This window comes from Musca autumnalis, unplaced genomic scaffold, assembly GCF_047663935.1.
Source record: "Musca autumnalis isolate F117 unplaced genomic scaffold, ASM4766393v1 scaffold_1, whole genome shotgun sequence".
NCBI lineage: Eukaryota > Metazoa > Arthropoda > Insecta > Diptera > Muscidae > Musca > Musca autumnalis.
The window spans coordinates 129,534,224-129,557,673 of NW_027411644.1; the positions used below are offsets into that span (position 1 = coordinate 129,534,224).

At 38.2% G+C, this 23,450-nt stretch overlaps 1 protein-coding gene across 5 annotated transcripts in view; it reads left to right on the top strand.

Annotated features, from left to right (window-relative positions):
• side-VII (sidestep VII transmembrane protein) overlaps positions 1 to 23,450 on the top strand; it is a 1,783,907-nt gene that overhangs the window by 1,440,894 nt on the left and 319,563 nt on the right. The gene's annotated exons all lie outside the window — the stretch shown is intronic.

The window sequence follows — 23,450 nt, forward strand, 5'->3', positions numbered from 1 at the left end:
CTTTCCTCAGCTACATACATAGCCTTGATACATACATACAATGACTCTCTTTACTAGAATAGCTTTCATAACAGAATATGCATTGTATTTTTGTCTGCTAGTTCTGAAAATCAAAACAAACGAAAGAAATATTCGTTGGTAAACAGAAGATACTTTCACCCTTTATTAACCCTTTATGATATTAGTATAACATAAAAGATAACTCTATGATAACATCAACTTCACAACTACATAAAGTTTATATGCATACTTTATACGAAAACAACTGAGGAAATTTTCAAGAATCTATAATTTTCTGTACTTTTATAAATATAATATAAAACAATGTTTTGAATAAATATGAATTCTGGATGATTCTAAGAAATATGAATTGCTAAAAACCTAAAAAAAGGCGTTTCTCACATGATGGATTAGGGACTTTATATGAGGGAGTGAGTGTACAAATGTGGGATCCTAAAAAATATGTACAGTCGAAATCGCTTATAACGTCGGTCAAGGGACCGACGGAATTTGTCGCTATAACCGATATCACTATAACCGAAAGGGCCCCAGAGATTTGGGACTTTTGGATATCGTCGTTATAACCGATATGACGTTATAAACGACGACGTTATAAGCGATTTCGACTGTATATGCCATTAGGATGTAGGTCGGCGAGGGTAAAGAGGAACGGTTCTCACAACATCAGAGAACCATTTGTTGCCATCGTATACGGCAATGACTCTTCATCACATTGAAGAGCAATAGAAATTGTAAGTTTTATTTCGAAGAACCCTGTAGAGTCATAACCATTGTCAAGGGGTAATTTTATAGATACTTATGTAAAATATTCTAGCTTTTGTCCAAATGATTCTATCCTTGTAGTGCAAATAAATCGGGAGTCTATAATAATTTGTGTAATCCGAATATGGCTTGAGTGGAGAAGGACACAAACCCCGCAACCGCTGTAGCTAGTATTTAAAAGGCTCCCAAGGTCCTACCTCTGCTCCAGTTCCACGATGCTTTTAACTTCTTTTGCAATATGCATCTACAACAATTTTTAGATGTGTACATTACAGATGGTAGAAAACTGTCAGAGAAGTAGTTACGCTTATGGGTCGCGCCGTCCCAGCCAATTCAAATTTTTGATGATGTTGTTTATGATTGTTGGTTCAATGTTTGAGTAGAAGGTTAAGCTTTGGAGGAAAGTATACTCCTGTTAATCTATATCGCTTTCGAGTTAACATCGGGCAACGACATAACATATGTTCAATAGTCTCCGTTTCCTCCTCATCTTCACAGAGCCTGCAATAGTCCACGCCATCATCCTGCCATTTGCCGATAAAAGCTCGGATGTTGCAATGACCGTTAATGACTCCCGTCAATACCCTGATTTCTGATTTGCTCAAATTTAAGAGTGAAGTTGTTCTGTTTGTTGATAGAGTCGGTCAAATGGCCCTTGACACGTTGCACCTTGGTTCATTATGCCATAGTTCCTTGGCTCGTTCTTCAAAGAACGTCTCCACTCTCCGAAAGAGGTGACATATGGGTGGTTTGGTTGAATCAGTGATTTCTAGACTTGTTGATTGGGATCCATGTCTTCTCAATTCATCTGTCTTATCGTTTCCCACAATGTCACAGTGTCCCGGTACCCAGCAGAGTCGGACAGCGTTTGTGAGGTTCGCCAAAGCAGTTCTACACTCAAGAACGGCCTCAGACTTGATGTTGAGGATTTGATGGCTTTAAGAGCCGGCTTACTATCAACGAAGATAGTCACCGGTTCAAAGATTTTTGCATCCAGACTTCTTATCAACTCTGCAGCCATTTTGATCGCGAAGACTTCTGCTTGGAAAACACTACAGTCGCTGTTCAACCTATATGAGTATTCGAGACAAAGCTTTTCGCAGTAGACGCCAGCTCCGGTACCTTCTTCAATCTTGGAACCGTCTGTGTAGAAAGCCAGACCCTCCAGACTGACCACTACTCAGGAGATGAGTCCCAGGAGCAGTTTAGTTGGAAATTATGGATTCCATACAGACTTCGCAATGATACCATTCCGAGAGCTCATGACAGCCGCAATGCTGCCCATGGTGGAATGGCCAAGACATTGAGTTGTTGAGACGCACATTTTTCTGGCCCGGAATGGTGAAAGATTTGCGTCATTATGTACGAAATTGCGAAGTTTGCAAGATCACCAAGGCCCCCAACATTACGCTGAAACCGCCAATGGGTAAATTGGTGGAATCAGTTCGTCCCTTTCAACGCCTGTACGTTGACATCCTTGGACTATACCCGAGGAGCAACAGTGGCCACATTGGCCTTCTCGTTGTTCTCGACCACCTTCCAAAGTTTCATTGGCTTTGCCCTTTGAAAAAAATTTACGGCATCTCCAATCAAAGACTTCTTATTGCAACATATTTTCCATGTTTACGGAGTACCCGAGTGTCTCGTAACTGACAACGAAAGTCAATTTCGTTCTAATGAGTTGAACGCATTTCTCACGGAGATGGGCATCAAGCATGTGTACACAGCTTTATATAGTCCACAGTCCAATGCATCCGAACGGGTAAACCGTTCGTTGATTGCAGGCATAAGAGCCTACTTGAAGAATGATCATAAACAGTGGGACCAAAACCTATCGTCTATAAGCTGTGCACTACGTAATGCATTTCACCAAACGATCAATTGCTCTCCTTATCATGCCCTTTTCGGGATTAACATGATTACGCATGGGTCCGCATACGATCTGCTGAGAAATCTAAAACTGTTAGAGGAACCCACAGCCAAAATAACTAAAGAGGACAGTCTCCAACTAATTAGACGGGATCGGCGTAGGCACATAAGGGATGCGTACGAGAAAAATCAGCACTCCTACAACCTCAGAACCCGTTGTCAAAACTATAATGTAGGACAAATTGTGTACCACAGAAATTTTTCACAAAGTTGTGCTGAAAAATCGTTTAGCGCAAAACTATCACCAGTGTTCATAAAATCACGTATAAAGCAGAAACTTGAAAACCACTACTACTTGTTAGAGGATATGGAAGCAAAGCCCATAGGTACTTACCACGGGAAAGACATTCGTCCTTAGTGTCCTTTTTCCGGCTAATTTCACAGCGTAATACTTGTGAAATTAGCAGGTTTGTGGTGGACACAGCCACATTTTTCTGTAACTCGAGTATTTAAACCCTTTGGTAAAAAAATAATTGCTAACAATTTAAATCTCAGAACTTTTCATCGTGTGTTGCTCTTGATATAATGTCTCCAACCAAGGATGTATTATTTGTTATTACAACTAAAATCTAGTGAGATGTTCTATATTTATTGACTGGCATTTCGTTTGGATTGCCCCTAATAGAATCTGATATATTTTCATAAGAATAAACATTGGACTATGTGTCCCATAAGTTTTAGCACATTCCCTACATGTTATGGGGTCATTACCAAAATCATACAGGTTTTCCTTGATACTGACATTTCCACCAAAAATGGTATAAACCGATTATTACATTAGCGTAGATTGATGGACAGAAACTAAAACACACATTTTGTTCAGTTTTATTGGTTCACAAACCAATATTCAACATTTTTATTATTTTTTTATGTTGATTTAGTTACACCGACAAAAACACATAAAATATTGAAATTTTTTTTCCATTTTTTGTTTTGCTCTGCACAATACAAATCCAATATCTGCCCAGTTACATCCATGTCCGCCTCGGTATTATCAATTTATTAGGCCAGCAAAATGTCGTCTTTAAATCCACGTATAACTCAATAAAATATTACACAATTCTTGGTACAAAACTGATTTAAGAAAATTGTAAAGATTTTAATAACCTTTGATTTGTTTCCAATTCACTACTTATTTCGGTTGATTCTTTTAAATAGAACAATGAGCATTGACAATGATTTAAGAACTGGAAACTATACAGTTTTTTTTCGTTTCTGTTTTGATCGTGGCCCAAATAATATACAAATGCTCTAATCTGCAAACACTTGCAGAATTGTTTCTCTGAGTTCGGAAGTACTGTACAAATATATGTTAGTAATTAGGCTATGTTAGATGCGGGAATTTATCGACATAAACTATTTCATTGAAATGAAGAAATATTAAATGAAATTCTTGAAATTAATGTCGAATTATTTCTCAAGAAAATCTTCAAACCCTTTCAAAAGGAATATATATTTATATATATATATTGAGATATATTGCGATAATTATCGGTCACACCAATACGTTTTCCAACACCAAGAACAACATTTTGACATTTCATTATAGTGCCAAATTCTTGTTAAAATAAAAGGCTTGCTGATCCGCTACTCAATTATAAACCTTCCTTTTTTATCAATCTTTCGTGGAGAATACATCAAATTTTCAGTACCAAATAAATCTTTAATATTTAAAGCCATCCTACCAAGTAAAATATTATTGTATATCTTCAAACAATCTCAAAATTGAGCCTAATATCCAGTTCCAAATATTCACAAGGGTAAGAAATTTAACCATATGGAATAAGTGCAAATTTTTATAGTGCTAATTTTTAGGGACTTATTGCAAGCATAAATCTCGAATACCCCATTCTACAACGTGAATGATATTTTTCCTTCCGGGATTGTATTTTTGTATTTGGAAACAAGTCCTGGAGTGTTTCGACGAAACGTATCAATAGTTTAGTGTCTTACCCACAGGGTAGGCACCCGGCTATAAATCTTTGGGAAAATCAAGAATTGCGATTAATTGAGTTTCATGCAAAAATTGGGTACATTTCCCATCGAGTGGACGGCCATCAATACCAAACCCGAAGAAACTCAAATCAGTCGATTGTCAAGTCTCTTCATTCCGGAGTGCCAAATCTTCTTTTAAACAAGATTTGGTCCGCCTCGAATTTGCTTAATATATATGTGGTCACCAATTTGATTTGAGTGACATAACCTCGAGTCACACTTGAGGTCCATGCCCCAAATCCCAAAAGGAAAACACCAACTTTTGTGAAACAGAAGCTAGAGCAATATTCGAATATGAAGACGAGTAATTAGTCTGTCCTGAAACTAAATTGTGAAAACCGTATCTCAGAAAAACAATCGTTGGTACTAATCCTGTTCATCTACACCAAAACTTCCGTATGTGGCTGTGCTTGGAAACCGTCCTGACCCATATTGGCTTTTTCATCAGCATTGAGTAGGCATCTTCCGAATGTCAATCCATTACCTCTCAAACTGCACAAACCAATGATAATCATATCCAACACATAATATTCAGCTTGAATCGACAAGGAAGAGTTGTAAACCATCGCGCTGGGTTAGAACCAGTTAAGCTTATAGTATCTAACAGTCCTTGTATTTCGTTCATTCTGGTTATACCCATTTCGGGAAGTCAAATGATGCTGAAATTTTTATAGAAACAACAACCATGTTCACTTAAGATATCGTTGACGTCACTCAGACGCCACAATCTCATACGAAAGCCATAATCGCTATGTACCCAATAGTTTAACATAATATATTCCGATTCATTATCTATATTTTTGAAAATTATGTTCATTCACACATAGCTTGATCTTGAATAATAATGGAATAAGCCTGGCTATAAATTTCTATAATCAAAATATTGTAATTTGTAATTATATATTAATTTAGTCTTTTACTGTGCGATTAGTACAAGGAATTCCTTGATACTTGAATTTCTTGAGCAACAAAACAACAATATCAAATGGATGAAATCCACCTCTAGGAAAAACAAATCTGCAGCATACTCATCTAATGGAGGCCTTCACTATGATCAACGTATGTTGGTAAGTGTTTAATTTTTTTTTTGTCACATTTATGAATGTGTTGTACTGATCAGAGAAACATTGGGAGAGCTCATCATATGTATGTAACAATGTTCAATACCTATTATTAATTATCTTTATACGTTTTTTTTTTAATATTGGATTAACATTCATACTCTCCTCAGCTACATACATAGCCTTGATACATACATACAATGACTCTCTTTACTAGAATAGCTTTCATAACAGAATATGCATTGTAATTTTGTCTGCTAGTTCTGAAAATCAAAACAAACGAAAGAAATATTCGTTGGTAAACAGAAGATACTTTCACCCTTTATTAACCCTTTATGATATTAGTAAAACATAAAAGATAACTCTATGATAACATCAACTTCACAACTACATAAAGTTTATATGCATACTTTATACGAAAACAACTGAGGAAATTTTCAAGAATCTATAATTTTCTGCACTTTTATAAATATAATATAAAACAATGTTTTGAATAAATATGAATTCTGGATGATTCTAAGAAATATGAATTGCTAAAAACCTAAAAAAAGGCGTTTCTCACATGATGGATTAGGGACTTTATATGAGGGAGTGAGTGTACAAATGTGGGATCCTAAAAAATATGTACAGTCGAAATCGCTTATAACGTCGGTCAAGGGACCGACGGAATTTGTCGCTATAACCGATATCGCTATAACCGAAAGGGTCCCAGAGATTTGGGACTTTTGGATATCGTCGTTATAACCGATATGACGTTATAAACGACGACGTTATAAGCGATTTCGACTGTATATGCCATTAGGATGTAGGTCGGCGAGGGTAAAGAGGAACGGTTCTCACAACATCAGAGAACCATTTGTTGCCATCGTATACGGCAATGACTCTTCATCACATTGAAGAGCAATAGAAATTGTAAGTTTTATTTCGAAGAACCCTGTAGAGTTCATAACCATTGTCAAGGGGTAATTTTATAGATACTTATGTAAAATATTCTAGCTTTTGTTCAAATGATTCTATCCTTGTAGTGTAAATAAATCGGGAGTCTATAATAATTTGTGTAATCCGAACATGGCTTGAGTGGAGAAGGACACAAACCCCGCAACCGGCTGTAGCTAGTATTTAAAAGGCTCCCAAGGTCCTACCTCTGCTCCAGTTCCACGATGCTTTTAACTTCTTTTGCAATATGCATCTACAACAATTTTTAGTTGTGTACATTACAGATGGTAGAAAACTGTCAGAGAAGTAGTTACGCTTATGGGTCGCGCCGTCCCAGCCAATTCAAATTTTTGATGATGTTGTTTATGATTGTTGGTTCAATGTTTGAGTAGAAGGTTAAGCTTAGAGGAAAGTATACGCCTGTTAATCTATATCGCTTTCGAGTTAACATCGGGCAACGACATAACATATGTTCAATAGTCTCCGTTTCCTCCTCATCTTCACAGAGCCTGCAATAGTCCACGCCATAATCCTGCCATTTGCCGATAAAAGCTCGGATGTTGCAATGACCGTTAATGACTCCCGTCAATACCCTGATTTCTGATTTGCTCAAATTTAAGAGTGAAGTTGTTCTGTTTGTTGATAGAGTCGGTCAAATGGCCCTTGACACGTTGCACCTTGGTTCATTATGCCATAGTTCCTTGGCTCGTTCTTCAAAGAACGTCTCACTCTCCGAAAGAGGTGACATATGGGTGGTTTGGTTGAATCAGTGATTTCTAGACTTGTTGATTGGGATCCATGTCTTGTCAATTCATCTGTCTTATCGTTTCCCACAATGTCACAGTGTCCCGGTACCCAGCAGAGTCGGACAGCGTTTGTGAGGTTCGCCAAAGCAGTTCTACACTCAAGAACGGCCTCAGACTTGATGTTGAGGATTTGATGGCTTTAAGAGCCGGCTGACTATCAACGAAGATAGTCACCGGTTCAAAGATGGTGACTTATAGGGTTTGAATGTACTTACTGCCGACTTTATTTTGTTTCTGCTTACAACCTTATCGATGAGCCTTTCGCCCACTGACTCTTGGACTTGGAAGTTATCACATTCAATGTGAAGGTTACTGGCGTCCGTGCAGTCATGGGAGTGGGTCTCAGCTAGAAGGTTTAGAGTCTCAAGACCTGAGTCTATCCACGTGCCGTCCGGTTTTTTGATACTACCAATGGATTTTTGGTCTTTGGAGAGTATCTTGCGGAATCTGGCAGCGTCGTTTACTCCTTCTACAGACTCACAGAAACAAACCCATGACTTCTTTTTGGCGCGCTTGATTTCACTCCTGTATTTATTGAAACTCGCTTAATACGATTCCCAGTCACTGTCAAGTTTCGTCGGATGCGCCCTGTTATACACCTTTTTGGTGTTTTTCCGCAGTTCGCCAAGATCCTTGTTCCACAACACCGGTTGGGATTTCTTCCCAGGATAAGTTAGTGGACAGGCATCCTTATGGCAGCGAAGAAGTGTTTTTGTTAGGTTGGACACTTTACTGTTAAGCTCAGCAACTGTTACTATTCTTCCGGTGAGCGTCAGTTGATGGTTCGTCAGATCAGTGAACCTGCCCCCTTCCGTCCTTCTGGGGTTCCTATAAGGATTTTGGCGGACCCGTCGAAAGAGATTTCAAAGTATATCCTCATATGATCCGAAAAGGAGCATTTTTTGGATACCCTCCAGTTCTTGACGACAGAATCATCTAAATTTGACAGAGTTAGATCAATGACCTCCTCCCTGTCTCTAATTTTAAAGGTAGGGCCATTCCTTTTCTTACATATTCTTAGATTGTAAGATAATATAAAATTGAAAATTGACTCACCTCTAGTGTTTTTATCTTTAATGCCCCAGTGGAAATGATGGGCGTTGGCGTCACATCCAAGGATTACGTTACAAACGCCCAGGTTCTCCTTTAGCAGCCTGTGTACCCCCTGATTTGGTAGATCAGGGTCCTCATATGGCATGTAGATTGAGGACAGGAGAGTGGCCTTCTCTCTACCGTTCTCCAGACGCACCGTGCACATGTATCCATTACTATAATTAGATAGGAAGATTAGATTAAGGTTCTTCCTACCTACCACACAGGTCCTCACCTTGTCCCATTCGGACGATGCGAAGACCTCGAAGTTGGCATTGTTCAGTCCGCAGACCTTATTTTTGTATATATAAGGTTCCTGGACTAGAACAATGTCCACCTCTGAGTTCGTGAAGGACAGGAGTAGTTCGGCGGCAGCTGATTTACAATGATGCAGATTAATCTGCAAAATGCGTAGCATCTGCCGCCTACCTACTCCTACTGATTTTCGCGAGGTGGACTGAGTCGAAATCGAACCCATCCTGAACCAAAATTCAGTTTTCCCTCACGAACCTTGAGGTACTCCTCTCCTGAGGAGTCTACCGCCATCTTAACGTCCATCCCTCCATTCTCCTTACAAGGGGTTAGGCTTATGACAATCCAGTCCTTAGTAAGGAGACCTGGGTTCTGGAGCTGCAGCATCCTCAGCAGAAGTTCCCTGTCCACGGGAGGTGGGGGAACCCATGCTGGGAATTGGAATCTCCGCTACAGAGACCGCAGCAATTTTTGCCCCCTCCCAAAGCTCGTCAAAGCCATTAACGGTCTTCTTAAGGTACTCTTGCGAGCTCCAGTTGAGACATGAGGATCCGGTTTTGGGACAGTCACCTTCCCCAGTTGACTATCCTTACGAGAGTCTTTTGGTGTCGGATTATTCCCTTATCCGGGTTCGGCTTCGGAACAGCTTTAGGTTCCACCTTATTGCCAGATGCAACGGGATAATTTGAGTCTTTGGCTGAAGCAGGGCCTGGGAGGAAGATTTTGTCCACCAAGAGTTCGCATCTGGGTGCGTTCGGAAAAGTTCTTTCGAACTTCCTGATGTACTTGAGCTTACTCTAGATGAACATAATCTCCCTCTTTGTATGCGAGCTTGCGTCCCTTCCCACGAATTTGCGCAGATACGAATCAAGAAGCGAATACGTTGTTGGCTTTATAACAAGCAAAGATAGAACCCCTTATTCGTGGAGTCCAATTTCCGAAAGTATAATAATAGCCTGTTTCTACAGTGATGTCAAAAAATATGTTACGATTATGCAATGCTATGCACCTACTGAGGATTCCGAGGAAGAAATCAAGGACCAATTTTACAATCTGTTCACTGCTATCCATTAGGTAGCAAAGCCTGGCATACTTCTAGTGACAGGGGATTTTAATACAAAAATTGGGAGTAACAATCATGACATATTCGAAATTATAGGAAAACACGGCTTGGGAGTAAAAGAACAACAATGGGGAACGATTTATTGACTTTTGTCAAACATTTCAGCTGGTTGTATGCGGTTCATTATTTCCTCACAAGGATATCCCTATATACACATGGACGTCGGCAAATGCTAACACTAAAACTCAAATTGGCATATTTGTATAGGCCGCAAAGGAGAGGGACGTGCGCAACAACAGAGGTGCTGATATCGACAGTGTAAGTAAAGCTGAGGAGAATATACACGAAGAGTCAGAACAAAATACCAAAACGCTTTAATGTATCAAAATTGAAAATCAGACAGGAGGGAGATGATGTCGGAAACGCGCTAAGAGATTGCGTACCGCCAACAAATACAACATGGGAAGACACGTATATAGCAATTATAAATAATTCGAACGATAAAATTGGTTACAATGAGAAAAAAAATGAAAAGCATGGATATCAGAAAACACGTGGAACTTAATCAAAGAGTGTAACAACATGAAAATTAAAAAAAGTTTCAACTTAATTTTTAAAGCAAAATATTCCAATTTAGCGAAAAAGTCAAAAGAGCTGCGAGAAATAACAAAAGGATATACTGGGATGCAACGGCCAGCGCTGCGGAAGCAGCGGCAGAGGCAAATAACACGAAATAATTGCATGAAATTATCAACCAAATTTCAAATAAAAACGGAAGCCAAACCATGTCATAAAAGATAAAAATTGTAATCGTTTGATAGGAACTGCTGATCAAACACGCAGATGGAGACAGCACTTCGTTGAAATAAGCAATTGTGGAAACGCAAATAGTATAGTGTACAATCGAATATCATAAGAACATCCTAGCTAAGAAGAAATCGCTAGTGTAATTAAAAATTCATAAATGGCCATGTGAAGAAGGTAACCACCGGAGCTTTTACAGTTAAACCCAATCGCTTCGGCCGAATTATTATTCCCACACATATTTGAAGCAATATTTCCCAGCCAGTGGACAAACGGCGCCATTATCAAACTGCACAAGAACCATGACCTGAAAGCCTTTAACAATTGGAGAGGCATCCCTTTACTTAATGCAGTATATAAAATAGTAGCCACTATAATCAACAACAGGTTACACTGTGTAGAAGAATCGTTACGCGACGAACAAGCTGGGTTCAGACCACATCGGTGTTGTGTGGACCAGACGAACACACTGCGCATCATAATCGAACAGTCGGTCGAATGAAGGTACCCATTCGTTTCGAACGTATCGGTCTTTTGCTACATGGGTAGCGTAATGTCAGAAGATGAAAGAATCGATTATGATGTAACTAACCGACTCAGTAAAGCACGCGCAGCTTCCGATCGACTGAATAAAATATGGCGAGGCACACAAATTCCACTAAATTCGTCGTTACGCGACGAACAAGCTGGGTTCAGACCACATCGGTGTTGTGTGGACCAGACGAACACACTGCGCATCATAATCGAACAGTCGGTCGAATGAAGGTACCCATTCGTATCGAACGTATCGGTCTTTTGCTACCTGGGTAGCGTAATGTCAGAAGATGAAAGAATCGATTATGATGTAACTAACTGACTCAGTAAAGCACGCGCAGCTTCCGATCGACTGAATAAAATATGGCGAGGCACACAAATTCCACTGAAGAATCCACCCTACTTTATGGAATCGAAACTTGTAAAACTACGAAAAATGTGATCCATTGACTACAGGCATTCGCGAACAGATGCCTCCGTATAATGTGTCGCATATTTTGGCCATACCGAACCCATAATCCGCCAAATAACAAGAATCACGTGGAAACGGTAAAGTTAGATGGAATTCTCTTGAAGAAGCCCTATGTTTCCAAGCGGAATACATAAAGGAATAAAAAAATCATGAGCTTTCTTAAGTGATGATCACGAAACTTCTAAGCGATAAATTACTTTTATATGATGAATACTTGGTTATTAACTAAATAATCTATTGTATTAGATAATCTATTTACATTAGTGAAATAAAGGTGGCGTTCCATTAAAATATGTGTTGCCAGGGTTGTATTTTATTCACAATTGAGGAGGGGTATCCTCAACACATATATTTCTAACTCATACTATCTCTTGTTGACGTACAACATACGCACATTGACTTACAATGTTTCACATTACATTCATTGTTAACCTTTCCTTTTAATTTACACATATATACAGACTTCCTATGCACATCATCACAATTCATTATTTACTTATTATATTGTGTATAAATTCCGTTACAAAAAAACTAAGATCTTTACCTAGTTTCAAATAAGATACATTTGATAAATTCTTTGTTAAAATATCAGCTACATTTTCAGAACTAGAACAATATTTCAAATCTATGTGACCTTCCATGTATAAATTTTTTATGTGGTGAAACTTTATATCTATATGTTTAGTTCTACTGTGATATTCTGGATCCTTAACTAATTGTAATGCTCCTACATTATCTCCATTTATCATTCTTTTATTAGGACAATGTATCTCAATTTCAGGCAATAACTTTCTTAAACTTTCTGTTGTTGTAGTTTTTAATTGTGGATGCTCTATGATCATTGCATTTATTTATCTGCCTGCATTCGGAGTTTTAAACACAAACTAATTATTGTTTACATAATTTTGTATTATTGTTGTATCATTATATCGATCAACAAAAACATCATCTAACATTGCCACCTGATTAAACGTGATACTTCAACCTGATTTTATCCAGAGCTGGAAATTCATAATTTGTGGAAATCTTTGGAACAAAAATGCCCCAAAATAATCAAGTTTACATCTGCCCTAAATGCAATGCTCATGTTGCTAATAACCAACCAAGCATAGGTTGCTATCTGTGTGATAAATATTTCCACATAAAGTGCCTTAAAATTACGAAGGAGCAACACTCGTTTTTGTACAAAAACAAACTATTTAAATACAATTGTTTGGAATGCTTAAAAAAGAAATCCACTAATGATACCAGCATTGCAAGTGTGTCAAACACTAACAGTCCATCTACTTTTGATTCCTTTAATAACACTTTCATAGAATTCAGAACATCAATGGAGAAGCAATATGAAAATCTTAAACTTGAACTGAATAAACACTTGGAAACTGTTACGGAAAAAATGGATGAAGTTATAAAGTCAGTTTATGATGAAATAAATAAAAAAATGGACAGAATGAATGATGAGATTTGCAATTGTCGTGCTATAACGGCTCAATTCGAAAAAACTTACAGCAATACAATTAAGGAACTTGAATATGATAATGATATACTTCGTCGCCGCTTAAATAGGGCAGACATAATTATTAATGGTCTTCCGAATGGGATAAAAGACTTAAGAGAACCTGTTACAAAGATAGCATCATTGTGTAATATTGAATTGAGTCCTTATGATATTCAACACTGCTGTTACTTCGCAAAAGGAAAATCAGTGTTAGTCAAATTCAACTCCGTCTACACCAGAGATTGTATTATGGCCAACTACCATAATAGAGGGCCAATATTTCTCGATAATATTGTGGGTGGACCTGTGCACAGTAGATTGTATCTTAATGATCATTTAAATCAAACCGAATCCAAGCTACTCTTTGTCTGCAAAAAGCTGTGGAAGGCCAAAAAAATCAAAAGATTCAAGCTTTTCAACGCAGATAGACCAAAAGCAATTATTGTGGACCTTAATGACAATACAAAAACTCTAAATATTGATCAGTGTGCCGAACTTCTGGATGGAGAAGAAAATTGCTAAAATTGTTGATGTCCTGTTTACTATGGTAGTGCATTTTTAAAATATTAGTTGTATTTATAATTACTATTTTTTTTATAGATTTTAAGTTTTAAATTTGTTTGCTATTTATTAGTATTTTTTAATTTAAAATTTCCCCGACATAATTGTTATTCGCATTGCCATGAATGTCTCAAATTCTTATAACATAACACATGATAATTCATATTTAAAATCCCAGTTAGGTAATTTGCAAGCCAACATTAATATTGGGCATTTTAACTGCCAAAGCTATAATTTATGTAAATCTACGAAGATGGCGGAAATTAAAACAATTTTAGATGGTCGGTTATTAGACATTGTGGGTGTGAGCGAGACATGGCTGAAACCATATGTCTCTAACAAAGTAATTGATGTTGCAGGTTACACCTGCTTAAGAAATGATCGTCCTAACGTTAGGGGAGGAGGAGTAGCTCTATACATTGCTAGAGAATTTAAACATAAAGTGGTCTATAATGGTGAGTCTTATGGTACAGCCGAGTGCTTATTTGTCGAGTTGGTTATTAATGACACCAAATTGTTAGTCGGTGTTGCCTATTTACCGAAAGGTGACATCGAATGTTTTCAACAGCAAATATCCGATTTATTAGTTCGATATTCTAATGTTGTCTTAATGGGCGATTTTAATTTAAATATGTTTGATGTGAGGAAGTCTGCGTCAATTCGAAATTTTTGTTCTAATGTTAGCTTGTCTGTTGTTCACAATATTTTACCTACTCATTTTGATGTTGCGCATGGGTCATCGTCTCTAATAGACTATTTCTTTGTGTCAAATCCTGAGTTTATCCAAGTTTCTAGTCAATTTGATTGCATTGGAATATCCCATCACTCCTTTATATTTATATCAATGCAAATTCCTTGTCCGATTGTCCATCCCTATTATGAATATTACGACTATGATGCCATTGATAATATGGAACTGTATGCAGCGCTTGAAGATTGCTGTCTTCAAGACATTTTTGCTACATCCAATATTGATGAGCAGCTTGTTATATTAAATAGTAGCATTGATATGGCCCACTCCATTGTTCCACTAAAAAGACGAATCTGTATGTTCTCTGAAAAACTAGACGCGTTTAAAATTCCGGAAGTAAAATATAGAATGTCCATGCGAGATCTTGCATATAAAGCCTACTTAAACGATAAAACTTCGTACAATTGGAGGGTGTATTGTAAATGCCGCAATAAAGCAAAACGTACATATAGAAAAATTAAAAGGGAGATGGACAGTAAAATGTTTGATGGTAAATCGAACTCAGAAATCTGGACAATATTAAACAATCATGGTGTCACAAATTCCAAAAATATCCCCATAGATATCAATGTAGACAGTCTAAACGAAGATTTCATTTCTCATCAGCTCCCTTATGACTCCAGAGTTCCATTAATACCTCAGGATGTCCATGGCGGCTTTTCTTTCAGAGCAATTAACGGGAATGAGTTAGCAACTGCTTTTAGTAAGGTTAAATCTAAAGCAGTTGGTAGCGATGGATACGGCCTGTGCTTTCTACATAAATTGTTCCCCTTCATTAGCAAATTTCTATTACATATTATAAACACGTCTATTATGACTTCTGTATTTCCAATGTTATGGAAGGTCGCTAAAGTTATACCTATTTTAAAAAAGGATATTGGTTGCCCTAACAGCTATAGGCCAATATCCATCATGCCAATTTTATCAAAAGTTTATGAAAATGTATTGAAGAACCAAATGCAGGAATATGTAGAGGGACATTCTCTATTACATGACAGTCAGTCAGGCTTTAGGCCCAACCGTAGCACAACCTCTGCACTTATTGGCCTAACAGATGAAATCAGAAAATCTAGTATCAAAAGTAAATGTTGTATCCTGCTTTCTTTAGACCTTGAAAAAGCATTTGAGCGCCTAGATCATGCGCTTCTTGTAGAAAAATTGTTTTATGTTTTCGGATTTTCTTCATCGGCCTGTAAGTTAGTGGCTTCATATTTGTCTTGTAGGAGTCAATATGTTTCATGTAAGGGTTTTATATCGAACATTCTTCATGTCAGAAGTGGGGTTCCTCAGGGATCCGTTCTTGGGCCTCTGCTATTCATCATGTTTGTTAATGATCTTTTATGTGCTATTGAGGGTAGTAACTGTTTTCCGTTTGCATTCGCCGATGACGTGCAAATTCTATTCACAGGTGAAGTGCAATTCTTGGATGTACTTCAAAGTGGTGTGAATTATTTTTGTGACAAAATTATAACATGGATGTCCTGTAACAACCTATGCATTAATATAAACAAAACTAAAGCCATGTTATTTGGTAATTTCTCAATCGGCAATATTTCACTTTCTTTATATGATAGACCCATTGAAATTGTGAACTGTATGAATTGCCTTGGCCTAATTCTTGATAATAGTTTGTCATTTTCAGCTCATATAAATTCTGTTGTTTCAAAAGTAAATTTCATATTGAGGAAACTATATAATTTAAACCTATCGCTTCCTTGGCATATTAAAGCGAAGGTTGTTCATGCTATTATTATGCCAATCTTTTTATATTGCATAGAAGTGTATTCAGGGACAGTGGGATTTATTTTGAAGAAGTTGCGTGTAGTTTTTAATAATGTTGTGAGGTACATATTTTCTGTTAATCGTCGTCAACACATTTCTATTTACATTCGCAGGTTTCTAGGATGCACATTCAAAAATTACATTGGCATTAGATCGTTGCTGCATTTTTATAGGACACAAAAGCATAAAAAGCCGGAATTTGTTTGCAGATTGTTTCGATTCGGGAGATCAGTACGAAACCGTCAAATTAGAATTCCGCGTTTAAACTCATATTTAGGTCGATCGTTTCATGTCAGAGTTGCACGTCTATATAATCGTTTGCCATCTTCTCTAAAATCGTTTTTGTTATCCGCTAAATGTTACAAAAGAAAGCTCTTTGAGCATTACTCGTAAATTGTTTTTTTAATTCATATTGATCCTTGCAATATTTACTGATTGTAAATTTTGTATAAGACATTAATATGATTATACGTTTTCCTTTCTTAACTTTTGGCTTTTACTGATTTTAATTAATTGATAATAAGCTTCTTTTAGGAAAGGTCGTTTTTTTAGTAGTCTAAATCTGGTTACTTCTTGTTTTGTATTTGTTATTGTGTTGTTAATAACTAATTGGGATTTTATTATTTTATTTTTATTTCTTAATTTATAATTCAATTTTTTGCCATAAATTTATATTATTTTTAATTATATTTTTAGTTATATGTTTTCGTACGAATTAGATTATATTATGTTTGTATGTCTTTAAGAATTGCAGATTGCTTGTAACCTAAATAAATGGGCACATAAGCCTGGTAACAAGTTTTGAAAATAATAAATAAATAAATAAATAAAAAAATAAATATACAGCCTTCTTTGATACTGATGAAAAAGCCATATACTAGGCTTCAGTACTACTTAACACCACTGGATGTTTCTTTGATTCCCATGAAAAAGCACTTCCAGCGAGCAAAACTAGCGTAGCCAGTATACGATTTTCTTGTTTCAATATCACCTCCCCAGTCAGCGTCAACATAAACTGTTACCTGTTGTCCAGTCTTTTGATACTGTAATCTATAGTCTTGTTTAGATATTTCAAAATTCTTTAAGCCGCTGCCAATTTTTCGTAGTGAGGATCCGAATTTTTATATGAAAGTTTACAAACTTAATGTAAAATATCTGGGCGCGAACATATCGCTAAATACATTATTGATCCTATCAATGACTGATAATCTTTTGAATCTACTCGCTTACAATTTTCATTATTGCATGCTACATGAAACTTCGGTTCTAATGGGGTACAAACTGGTCTACACTCATTCATTCCATATTTATCCAACAGTTCTCTTATTTGACTTTTCTGATGTAGACCAATTCTACCTGTAGTAATTTCTCGATCAATGTCTACGCTCTATACATCTACCCTTATGTAACATTTAATCTACAAAGACCACATACAAATTTATTTTATCATTTTCATTTCGCCCATTACCCTTAGACCTTTTCGTAAATTACCATCGTCATTCTTTCTCAGTGGGAAAATGGGGAATGTATCACCTTTGTAATCGAGAAAGGAATGAAAATGACCAAAATATTGCACATTGATTACCAACTATATTCCCAAATCCAATGGTAATGGAATCAGTACACAGACAATGATATATTGATTCCAGAATACATTATTGTTAACACGGAGCATGTCCTGGGAAAATAATGCATTCTTTGGTTGAGTCCAGAAGAAATGATTGTGTAATCTACGAATTGTCTGTGTACTGATTCCATTACCATTGAATTTGGGAATATAGTGGGTAATCAATTGGCAATTTTTTGGTCATTTGCATTCCTTCTTCGCTTACAGAGGTAATACCGAATTAAAATCATCTTCCATGGCATCTTGCCAATATTAGGAATGCTCACCTGACGTAGCATGTTCAACGGTATTTGGTACAACAATATCTTCAACCTCCATTAAATTCAAAACATTGTACTGGCGCACAACACTGTTTTACCATCAGAATCATTCAATGATTATTGCCCCTTTTTCATTGAATTTAACAGCCGCTTTATTTGCCACTCTGCCGACAGAAAAAAATTACATTGCAGCTCAGGCACATACAAGACATCATTGACCGTTATGTTACACCCTCCTAGAAAGACAATGCCTTTGTATCTTGCTACGATTGTGTTCTCGCCAGCCAAACTTATTTCTTCGCGGTGTTCCAAGCAGTTCGTGAAGCGCCTTTGACGACGCACCACACATTCCCATTCAATACGTTGTTGTTGTAGCCTCTACAGGTGTAGTACGTAACGTATTATGTAAAAGAAAGAAAGTAAAATGAGATTAGAGGGACATTTAGCATTAAGGAAGCGAGCTGCCTCGACTGGATGTGTCCATAACGATTCTGGTGTAAGGTTAGTAGGGTTAGCTGAACATGAAAAGAGGTGTCTCGTGGTGTGTGGGGTTCCTCCATATTTTCGGCAAATACCCGAGATGTCCGGGTTAAGGGTTGAGAGGTAGCTATTTAGGTACCTGGAGATACCAGATCGGAGTTGTGATATACCGATCTGGTATCTCTGGGTAGTGACCTTTCATCATCACTTATGGGTGGTGGTCATCCACCGAGCACAATACTGCTTGTGTATGATTCTGTGTAGTTATGTACCATCTCTGTGTGGACCTGTTTCATGGCTAGTTCAATGTCTTCGGAGGACGGGTCTGGGGGCATTTGGGGGATGTTTTTAAGTTCGGCGCGGTAGTCTTGTCTTATGGGGTCCTTCCTCTCGATTAGTGGGTTTTTGGAGCTACGATGGGTAGGGCGGTTTGGGTTTGACACATTATTACATGTTGTCTCGGAAGCAGAGTGCTATGCACTTTGACCGGGAGAATCGTGGTCTCATAGTTGAGATGATTTTGAGGTGCCTTTGAGTGGCAACCAGTATGTATTCTCATTGCATTGTTGTGTATGGTTTGAAGGTTGCTCCACTGGGTATGGCTTATGCTTGGGGCCGCATAGTCCATTAATGGACGTCCAATGCTGTAGATTTGCGGGCAGAGAGTTGGAGGTTTCGCTTGGAAATGAAATCATTCAATTGGGGGAGGTAAATGTTTATGTTACTTCTGGTGCCTTAACGTCTCTGCCAGTTGACATGACTGAGCAGTCGTCAGCGTATGACACTAATTTTGTGGGGGTGGGTGGGATGGTGGCTTTGGACACTTAGAAGTCATACATTAGTGGGGAGAGGACGCCTGCTTGGGGCACTTCTTGTTTATTTTTCCTGCGGGGGATTTGTATCCTCTGAATTCAACATAGGATTGTCTAGTTAGTCAACCACCTGTTAAGATTGTTAGGAAGTGTTGTATCCATAACATATTATAAGAGAGTGGTATTACTAACCGTATCAAAAGCTTTCGATAAATCCAGTGCCACAAGGATTGTGCGCTTGTGAGACCGCTTGCTATTAAATCCTTCTGTGATGCTGGAGGTTACATCACTAAGGGCAGTGACCGTACTTCTTCCTGATCTGAATCCATGTTGGTGGTCAGCAAGGTGAAGATGATCGGAGAACTTGGGTAATATTATTGTCTCTAGTATCTTGACTACTGTTGACAGTAGGGTGAGTGGTCTTTATGAGCTGCCCATGTTTGCTGGTTTCCCAGGCTTGATGATAGGGACTATCTTCCACTTATCTGGGATTTCCAGTGTGTTGAGGCATAGGTTGAATGTGTGTGCCATGTATGGGGCACCGTTTGGTCCTACGTGTTTTAATATTTTTGTTGCAAGTCCATCTGGGCCAATTGCAGTAGAATTCTTGGCGGCTTTGATTGTTTTCATTACATCTTCTACTGTTATGTTTGTAGGATCCCCGTTTGGTATTTAGGCTCGTGAGGGTCGGCGGATTTTCCTCTTCTCCCGATCAGCGGTTTGGGGGTGTTCCACAAATTGCCTGCAGAAGGCAGCTGCTGTACGGGATGCGTTTTTGTGTGTCCGGTCCCCAAAGGTTATCGCTACACTGTCGGAGTGCCTGGGATTTGACAGATTTTTTATTGTTTTCCACAATTTGTTGGTGCCAAGATCAGATTCTTCAAGGTGTTTAAGCCATGTATCTCTTTTGTGGGTGGACACCAACCTTTCAATCTCCTTGCTGAGGGGTTGTATCCTTCCGTCAGCTGGGTTTGCTTTCCGTATAGCATCTCTTTGAGCCGCTAGTTTAGAGGCTTCAGACGGAAAGTTTGGCCTTTTTTATCCTACCCGCAGATATGTACCTCTTGCAGGCACGGAGTAGCACTTGCCTGAAGGCGGTGGTGTCCGCAACCAGGTCGGAACTGACCATTGTGACGTCCGGTGAGCTGCGGCATGACGCAGTTATTCTAGTGGGATGGTTCTCGTTTATAGGACAGAAGTTAGAGTTATCAATCTGTTCGGCGCAGGGATGCCAGACAAGTTTGGTTGAAAATCGGCACTTTTCGGGTGCCAAAATCGGCAAATTAAAAAACATTTATTTCAGTTCACATTATCGCTTTTTAATAAGCATTGACTAGTGGGCGCGATATCAGAAGTTTGACCTATGGCATAACTGTCCTTCCGGGTTCATAATATTAACTTCATCGACTTTCATCGGCAAAAATAATATTTCACCCACCAAGCATGTATCTTCATATTTACGCGCAGTGATATATTTGCATAAAAACGGTTCAAAAATACGGGTTTTTTGTTTTAGCACCGAACTCAGGTAAGATGCTGTCAAAAAATTTATTTTCCCTGATTGGCAATTTTATTAGCTTTCTAATGGTATACATACATATAAGCTTAATCGGTTACTTATAATTGGTACAAAATCCGGGATTTATATCGCTATATCCGGTTCAAAATATTAAATAACCGGATCTATTCTCCAAGAAAATTTGTCATTAACGTGTTCAGCATATCGGGAGCTATATATGGTAAATATTTCAGATACATCCCAGATGTCAATATAAGCGAAAACCAATGGGTATGTCTACCTACCAATACATAACAAATAACGAATATACCGAAAAACAAAACAAAGGTTTTTCTGAACAAAAACCGAGTAAATGTCAAAAAGGACAATGAAAACGTCACAATATCGATTAGTTGTCAATGAGAACCGTACCTAAAGGATTTTTCGACCGCACAGAAACCTTGTTGCACAGTGTTATTAATCAAACTACTCTTGACTATATAGTTGCCTTTGTTATTTTACAAATTAGTTATAGCAACCACAATTTTCATACAAAACGGAAATTTTATGTGAACAAGTTGCCTTAACTAAAAATCGGCATTTTAGGGGTAAAAATCGGCAAATCGGCATTTCTATTTTTTTGGACTAAAAATCGGCAAAATGCCGATAAATCGGCAAATCTGGCATCACTGGTGCGGCGATGTGATTGCCCCTATTATCGCATCCCAGTTGTGACCACCAACTGTCGTGGTGAGCATTTAGGTCTCCTAGGGCAATTCTGTGATCATTTAGAAGAAAAGGGCTTAGGTTGGCTTTTTACCATGTTTGACATACTGAGTCAGGTAGTATGTATAGATTCAGTATGTTGATTTCTTTCTCACCTATTGTTGTTGTTAGTCCCTTGATTTCTGGATGTGGATCTGTCGTGTTTATTGGGACTGGTCTGTACGTCAGGTAGTCGTGTATAAGGAAGGCTAATCCTCCGCCTATATCACGATTTCTGTCTAGTCTAAGCACGGTGTAGCTTGCGGATTCTGCTAGACAGTTTTGTCTCTTGGATTGCGGCTAGGAGTGCACCCTTCCTGTACATGAAGACAGTCAAATTGCAATATTTTGAGGCAGTTGTTATGTTTGTTAGTTGTCGTGTTTGCGTTATTGATGGCGCAAGAACTGACCACGGGTGGGTTGGGGGTCAGGGGTTGTATTGTTGTTGGAGCTGTATTAGAATGGGTGTGAGTGTTGGTTGTAGACGTCGGCAACATGGGCCAACAAAGTCGGGGGAGTATTGAGCTATGTTTCTTAGCCCTGAACATCTTAGTTGAGTTGCTGTGTTCCAGTAGGTACATTTGACAGGGTGTGCTACCCTGGTAAATGTCTTCCTGCACATGCGGCAACTAGGTTTGCCTACTGGGTCATTTGTGGTGTTATTGGTTAGTGTGTGGGTTTATGTGGATAAATTTCATGCGTTCGTCTTGCCTTTGTTGTTTTTGCATTGCTCTGCCCAATGCCCTTTACGACCGCAACTGTAGACTTTCCTTTCTTGTTATTATTGTTGTGCACATGCTTATTTGCTCGCTCGTGGTTGTAGTTGTTATTGCTCATTTGGAATATGTGGGACCTTCTTTATTTTTGTTGTGCGACACAAATGCATTTTCTACTGCTTTTACGCGGTTTGGCTTCCTTCCCTCCCCCTATTCAGCAAGCTTAATTTTTAAGGTAATCAGACTTGGCAATCGACTCTGGTTTCCAAGGCCACCACAATTTTTCATACGATTTTGGTAAGCTTGCTAGTAGCATTATAACAAATAGCTCCTTTCGATCTCGATCCCGGTTTCCGCTTGTTTGCCACTTATAGCAGCGAATTTGAACACATGCTGTTGAACGCAATGACCCTCACCCATGCGCATGCTCAACAATTGCTTAAAAACGGTGACTTTACGTACCGGGCCGTTTGGTCTATGTACATCTTTCAAGGTGTTCCATGCCGCAAACGATGATTTGCAGGTTTTTATAAACGAGATCTGCCTTGCCGTTATACTCAAAATTATGGTCGCCAGCGCATTCTCATCCTTTTTGACCCATGTGTCGTTATTCTTTTCGGGTTTCTTTAATGAACCGCACACCACGTCCTAGCACTCCAAATGCACCAAGAGCACACAAGAGATACTTCCTTCCTTTTCCTTGTTGACACACAACAGGAGTATCTTGGCCACACACACACACTTCATATTCTGTTGGAACACACTTTTCCACAATGTTCTTCTGGGCACACTTTTCCAGAGTTCTTGGACACACACAGTTTCAACTTATTTTTTCGGAGCTCTTCTGGGCCCATAACCTATTGCAAATTTAATATTTTTACTTTATTTACTCGTACTTTAACCCAGTTAGGAATAAAGCACTCGCGGTTTTTGAGGTTTTACTTTTACTTTATTTCCACGTTATCACCTTAAT